Consider the following 7,500-nt stretch of genomic DNA (forward strand, 5'->3'; position numbering starts at 1 on the left):
TTGTGTAACAAGATGTCTCCGCCTTCGTCTGTCTTTCTGTCAGTTCTTGTGTTTGTGTTTGTCGTCTCTCTCTGCGCCCCCCATGCAAATGTTTACGTCTACGTTGTTTTTACAGCGTGACCGAAAGGCCAAGGGATCATATCTGTGTGTGTGTGTGTCTGTAAGTCCTCACAAAGAGGACCAATCAACAGCTCACGCTGCTATGTGCATCGTCATGACCTCATGGCACGGGCCCTGTGTAAAACTGCTGTATGTCGCACACCAGACAGTACACACCAGACAGTGAGTGGCCTTGTGGTTAGAGTGTCCGCCCTGAAACTGGGAGGTCGGGGTTCGATCCCCGGCCGGGTCATACCAAAGACTGTAAAAATGGGACCCAATGCCTTCCCTGCTTGGCACTCAGCATCAAAGGGTTGGACTGGGGGGTCAAATCTATACTAATCAAATGATTCCCGAGCGCGGCTGCAGCTCACCGCTCCAAGAGATGGGTCAAATGCGGAGAAGAAATCTCACTGCGGTAACATGTGTGACAAATCGTATGACTTTGACTTAATGCAGTGGTGGAAAGTAGCCTATAACTTTACTTAACCCATTCTGACCTGAGATCAGATTCATACGAGGTTTCCACTGGACACACACTGGTCTGATGAACCCATTCTGACCTGAGATCAGATTCTAAAAATGTCAGTCGTTCTTCGATTTTTCAAAAATAGCAGACCTACAAGCTCGTAGCGCGCCACTCGGTGGCGCGCTATGAGCTTGTAGATCTGCTATTTTTCAATAGCTAAAGCATAACATGATGCTGACACCAAAATGGGTTCCCGGTCAGAATGGGTTAACCCTTAACCCGCCAGGATTAATTAATACATTAGTGGAAGTATAGAACCCAGCTAATGCAGAGCCAGACATACAGTATGTGTTTGATCTAACCGCCGTTTTGATATTTAAATGTTATGATGAAAAACATCAGTTTGTGCACCTCGCCACAAACTGAGGTTCATTTGCGCAATTGTGCTGCGTGTGTGTGTGTGTGTGTGTGTGTGTGTGTGTGTGTGTGTGTAGAGAGAGACAGAGAGAAAGAGAGAGCTTATCCAGACCCTCAGGTGTCGTCCTCTGCTCCTCTGTAGAGTGTCCGTGTGTTTCCTGTTCCAGACACAGTAGTTTTCCATCTGGGGGACGTAACGTAACGTTGGGCGACATTAGGTGACTCAACATCTGTCACTCACACTGCAGCCTCAGGTCCACACACACACACACACACACACACACACACACACACACACCCTTGGCCAGTGGTGGAAAAAGTACTCATTTTTTTTTTACTTAAGTACCAGTAAGACGTCTGGGGGGCGAGAAGCGACCTCGCCTTAAAGGGCGAGGTAGAGGAGCGCCCTTGTAGTCGAAAGGTTGCCGGTTCGATTCCCCGGACGGGCAGGAAAGATCTGGGTGGTGGAAGTGATTGGTCATCACTCACCCAACACCACTGAAGTGCCCTTGAGCAAGGCACTGAACCCCCAACTCCAACTGCTCCAGTGGAGCTTTAGTGGCCAACAGTATAAGACTATGTGGTTGTACTGGTCAGCTCCCAGGTTTCAATGTGTGTGTGTGTGTGTGTGTGTGTGTGTGTGTGGCTGTCTGTGTGTTTCTATGTGCAGGGCGTTGCTGAAAATGAGCACCTGTGCTCAGCTACTTCCCTGGGTAAATAAAAAAAGTCACTAGACCTGGGCACCATATATGGGGCTTTCCCCATGTATGGGGATTTTGAGTGATATACTGACTGACTGATGGGAAATGCACCATTCCATAGTTAAATGTGACCTTTGCGGCGACCACAGTGGTTATCATGAGACTGTCACAATATGATCATATATTGGCATTCCCATTAATGGGGTTAATATTGATTAATTCTAACGCGACTAGCGACGGGACCGAGCGATGGGCCGTCAAAACATAATCTTTGATTAGAATTGGACGGGTTGATGCCCAACAGGCGCTCCCAGCCTGTGGAGCGATGCACTGTGGTTGTACTGGTCAGCTCCCAGTGACCAACAGTAGTAGACTGTGGTTGTACTGGTCAGCTCCCAGTGACCAACAGTAGTAGACTGTGGTTGTACTGGTCAGCTCCCAGTGACCAACAGTAGTAGACTGTGGTTGTACTGGTCAGCTCCCAGTGACCAACAGTAGTAGACTGTGGTTGTACTGGTCAGCTCCCAGTGACCAACAGTAGTAGTCTGTGGTTGTACTGGTCAGCTCCCAGTGACCAACAGTAGTAGACTGTGGTTGTACTGGTCAGCTCCCAGTGACCAACAGTAGTAGACTGTGGTTGTACTAGTCAGCTCCCAGTGACCAACAGTAGTAGACTGTTGTACTGGTCAGCTCCCAGTGACCAGCAGTAGTAGACTGTGGTTGTACTGGTCAGCTCCCAGTGACCAACAGTAGTAGACTGTGGTTGTACTGGTCAGCTCCCAGTGACCAACAGTAGTAGACTGTGGTTGTACTGGTCAGCTCCCAGTGACCAACAGTAGCAGACTGTGGTTGTACTGGTCAGCTCCCAGTGACCAACAGTAGCAGACTGTGGTTGTACTGGTCAGCTCCCAGTGACCAACAGTAGTAGACTGTGGTTGTACTGGTCAGCTCCCAGTGACCAACAGTAGTAGACTGTGGTTGTACTGGTCAGCTCCCAGTGACCAACAGTAGCAGAATGGTTGTACTGGTCAGCTCCCAGTGACCAACAGTAGTAGGGCTGCCGTAATTGTCCAAAAATTGGATTCGGATATTCGTTTTAAAAACCCACGTGGATTCGAACAATTCGAGCCATTCGGATTTCGGATTTCAATTCGAGCCAATCGGATTTTTTAATAATTATATTTACACCAATACAACCTGAGACATAACATTTAAGATCGCATTGCTGGCGCAACTCTCTCTCTCCGCGCATTGGTGTTGCTGAAAACTGAGATGGAACGGAACGCATACATTCTCCCTTCTCCAGTAACATTTTTTTCTTAAATGAGCAATCCTACCACACAGCCTTATCAAAACGAGGCACGGAGGCAGTGTTAATTCTGCTGCATTATTATTATCTGTGGACTGTGGGTCTGCTGCCGAGTGCCGACGTTATGAAACTTTTTAGCTGGCTAGCGCCTGCGCTCCGCTGTTATGCTCAAATTAGTGACCCTAAAGAATTCTGAGGCAACATGGCTGGAGACGAGGCAGCCAATCAGAACTGCGCTGCGCTGCGCTGTATAGTCTGTGTTTAGGAAATGTCCGAGGCAGCTGATTTATTCTTCAATGTATGCCGTTGTCGGCGTGTCGCGTGGCAAATATAACTAATCTACAAGCTCACAAGTCACAACGCTTACCCATGGCACCGAAAACTAATAATAATAATAAATAAATAAATATTTTTTATTATTATTTTTAATTCGAACCTTAATTTTATATATTCGGTTATTATTATTATTTTTTGATTCGAATCTATATTCGGATATAGAATATTCGTTGGCAGCACTAAACAGTAGTAGACTGTGGTTGTACTGGTCAGCTCCCAGTGACCAACAGTAGTAGACTGTGGTTGTACTGGTCAGCTCCCAGTGACCAACAGTAGTAGACTGTTGTACTGGTCAGCTCCCAGTCACCAACAAGTAGTAGACTGTGGTTGTACTGGTCAGCTCCCAGTGACCAACAGTAGGAGACTGTGGTTGTACTGGTCAGCTCCCAGTGACCAACAGTAGTAGACTGTGGTTGTACTGGTCAGCTCCCAGTGACCAACAGTAGTAGACTGTGGTTGTACTGGTCAGCTCCCAGTGACCAACAGTAGTAGACTCACTGTGGTTGTACTGGTCAGCTCCCAGTGACCAACAGTAGGAGACTGTGGTTGTACTGGTCAGCTCCCAGTGACCAACAGTAGTAGTCTGTGGTTGTACTGGTCAGCTCCCAGTGACCAACAGTAGTAGTCTGTGGTTGTACTGGTCAGCTCCCAGTGACCAACAGTAGCAGACTGTGGTTGTACTGGTCAGCTCCCAGTGACCAACAGTAGCAGACTGTGGTTGTACTGGTCAGCTCCCAGTGACCAACAGTAGCAGAATGGTTGTCCTGGTTAAATCCTAGATGTGAATGTGTATAACTGTGTGAAATAGCAATCCTCTAATTGGCTGCATGTGTACAGTATGTGATGAAAAGCATCACTGGTTAAATAAAGATTATACACACGATCATGCACATGCGGGCACACACACACATGCACACACACACACACACACACACACACACACACACACACACACACACACACACACACACACGCACACACATGCACACACACACACACACACACATGCACACACACACACACACACACACACACACACACACACACACACACACACACACACACACATGCACACACACACACACACACACATGCACACACACACACACACACACATGCACACACACACACACACACACACACACACACACGCACATGTGCACACGCATGCATGCAGTCCCCAGATCCTTATTATTCTCTCTTAAAACTCTCCATAACCCGCTTGTCTCTATAACCTCTGAGGACCTATAATAACTCTTCACTTTGCTCATTAGCGACCTGGAATAAATTAATAAATGTTTCTCCTGTCAGACAGGAAGAGAGTAAAAGGGAGCGCAGAGAGCCAGAGATCGTGAACAGAAATGTAACGGACATAGATGGAGCTTTTGTCTCAGACGTTCTGTCTCTGAGACCCAAATCCCAAAGACTCAATTTGTTTAATAAACTGCATTTATAATTAGCTCAAATATTAAATACATTTGGGCTGCAGAAATGTATGTTGATGCCAAGGGGATATCTCTGGGTTTTTCGCTATTCGTGTGTGTGTGTGTGTGTGTGTGTTCTCCAGATGATGTCTCAGGCACAGAGAATGTTGTTTATAGATGATGAGAGTGTTGAGGGAGGTCGACAAAGGCCAGATGCGCATGCATGTGAATGTGCTCGTGCGCGCACGCACGCAGACAGACAGACCCTCATTGGGGCCCCCCTAGATCAGTGGTTCCGAAACCTTTTCATGTCAAGGACCCCCAAACATGATACTCATTAGCCTGCGGACCCCCCATTTGAAAATATATGCCAAGGACCCCCCATAAGAGAGGTTTTTTACGGCTCTGGCAGTGATTTTCAAGGCCCACCGGTTTGACCTGAGTTAGGACGTATTGTGACATATGTCCATCCAAAGCCCACACCGCCATGGATGTATTTCGACGTACGCTAGATGTTGCTCTTCGCTAACCTATGAGTCACTTTGACTCTTCTTGAAACAGTTTTAATCCGTTTTAATCAGTTTTCATGAGTAAACCTTTGTGGAGATCTTCTCAGTTCTCATTGTATGCTAGTTACTGCCATTCAGGATGGAAAATGAAATCCATTTGGATTTGGGGAGAAGTAGTTTCATAAGGGGCTGGTATGAAGTACTTGATATAAAGAGAACATGTTCAGTTCACTAGTCTACACTCTACTCTACACCTGCCTTCATTTCATCTGATTGTCTGTCTGGCAGGCACTTAACAAGCAATCGTTAACTGTGTCTGTTAGGGGCAGAGAAGAGTGGCTTTGCTCAACTTGATTTATACTTATATTCTCCACTCTGATGAAGGTACATGTTCCATATATCATGCAGCCTTACTTATTAGCCTATATTTTGGCTATTAAAAAAAATAAGGCAGGCGGGCCGCAGAAGACGATGTCACCAGTTTGAAACCCCTGGTTTAGGCCTACTAGGAAATCACGTGTTCGCAAAGAAAACAAACTCCCGTCCACTCCTGTGTTACTGCATTTTAAGAAATGCTTTTATCTCGGCTTCTGTGTCGTTCGTCTTCCGCGTTGGCCATTAGCACATTTTTTGCAACTTGCTAAACCTCGCTAACAAAACCTTGGATGCAAATCAATGTGTCGATCTGCTAAGTACAGTAGCTTACTGTAGCTCAGATGTTCTGTCTGAAGCAGTCTAAAGACTTGGATAACAGTGGCTGATGGATTCATGATGGATTCATCAACTAATTGAATATTTGCATAATTATGACAACATTAAAGTTTCACCATTTTGAAAATAAATAGAATATAATTTGATATACAGTAAATTAATACATACGGTATGCCTACAATAAAGAGGTCCCATCTGTGAAGTCTGAACTGGGAAATTCAGCTTTTTGCTTCCATGCCCCAACAATATTTACAGCAAACACTGAAAATTGGTACCCCAATATCATATTATGGTCAATTTAATAACCTGCTTCTGAACCTCCCTACCTCAATATGTAACTGTTTTTAAACTTGTGTTTTGTTTCACTGTCTGTATATTATGTCTCTCTATGCCTTACAGTATGTGAAGATTTGATTTGTGTTTTATATCTGTCTTAAATTGTTTTATATTATGTGATCTCGTCAGCATTGCAAATGAGGGAGAACCTCAATGCTCTTTTCGAGAATAAATAAAGGTTTCAATCGGTGATCACTCGCGAGCGCGTGCACGTGCGTGCGACATATAGCCCCACTAGTTAACAGATCCACATCACATCCCTGAGTGCATCTGATGTGAATTCCACTGCACGTTTTCCAAAGGACTCATTCTCAGAGTTCCCCCCCGCACTTAAAGACTCACTTTTAAGGAGGCGCCCTGGCGTACTGGACAACTCCGACTATTTAACCCATTCTGACCTGAGATCAGATCCCAAAGAATGTCTTCTATACATCCTGACAGTTTTCCATTCTGACCTGAGATCAGATTCTAAAAAATGTCTTCTATGCATCCTGACAGTTTTCCATTCTGACCTGAGATCAGATTCTAAAAAATGTCTTCTATGCATCCTGACAGTTTTCCATTCTGACCTGAGATCAGATTCTAAAAAATGTATTCTATGTCAGTCGCTATGTCGTCGATTTTTCAAAAATAGCAGACCTACAAGCTCGTAGATCTGCTTTTTTTTCAATAGCTAAAGCACAACGTAATGCTAACAAACACCAAAACGGGTTCCTGCCCAGAATGGGTTAATGAGAGCTGTCGTAACAGCCCGTCTGTGTTTGACAGGAGCGCATATTTGGGTATCCATCTTGTGGCGCAGTGAGAGTGTGTGAATGCCAAAGCTCTTTTGAAATAAACGACCTCTGATCCCGCAGGCTATCAATTTTAGGGAGGCCTTGTTTCCCTGAGAGGACCATGTTTTTGTTGAAATATGTACACATACACAGACTGTTTCTATTTTTATCTTGTGTTCATCTTTCTTTCTTTCTCTGTCTTCACATTTACTACATTTTATTTTATTGCGACTGTCGGCCGCAGTTCACTATGAAAACCTGCATTTCATCATATCGGTCACACTTCATGTCAGTCTGTCACGCCTTGTGACACACTCCATATATGGCCGTAGGAAGATCACGACACTGACCTCATCAAACCCTGGATAGCCGTACATGGAGAAGACTGGATCATCACCTATAGATCTGCATAT

The 7,500-nt window shown here is 45.2% G+C and overlaps 1 protein-coding gene across 1 annotated transcript in view; it reads left to right on the forward strand.

The window, feature by feature from the left end:
- Positions 1-7,500, forward strand: part of LOC308336039 (vasoactive intestinal polypeptide receptor 2-like) — a gene marked incomplete at both ends in the record, with an annotated part of 51,407 nt that overhangs the window by 27,175 nt on the left and 16,732 nt on the right. The gene's annotated exons all lie outside the window — the stretch shown is intronic.

The sequence above is a fragment of the Protomyctophum bolini genome (genome assembly GCF_963924005.1).
Source record: "Protomyctophum bolini genome assembly, chromosome: 21".
NCBI classification, from domain to species: Eukaryota; Metazoa; Chordata; class Actinopteri; order Myctophiformes; family Myctophidae; genus Protomyctophum; species Protomyctophum bolini.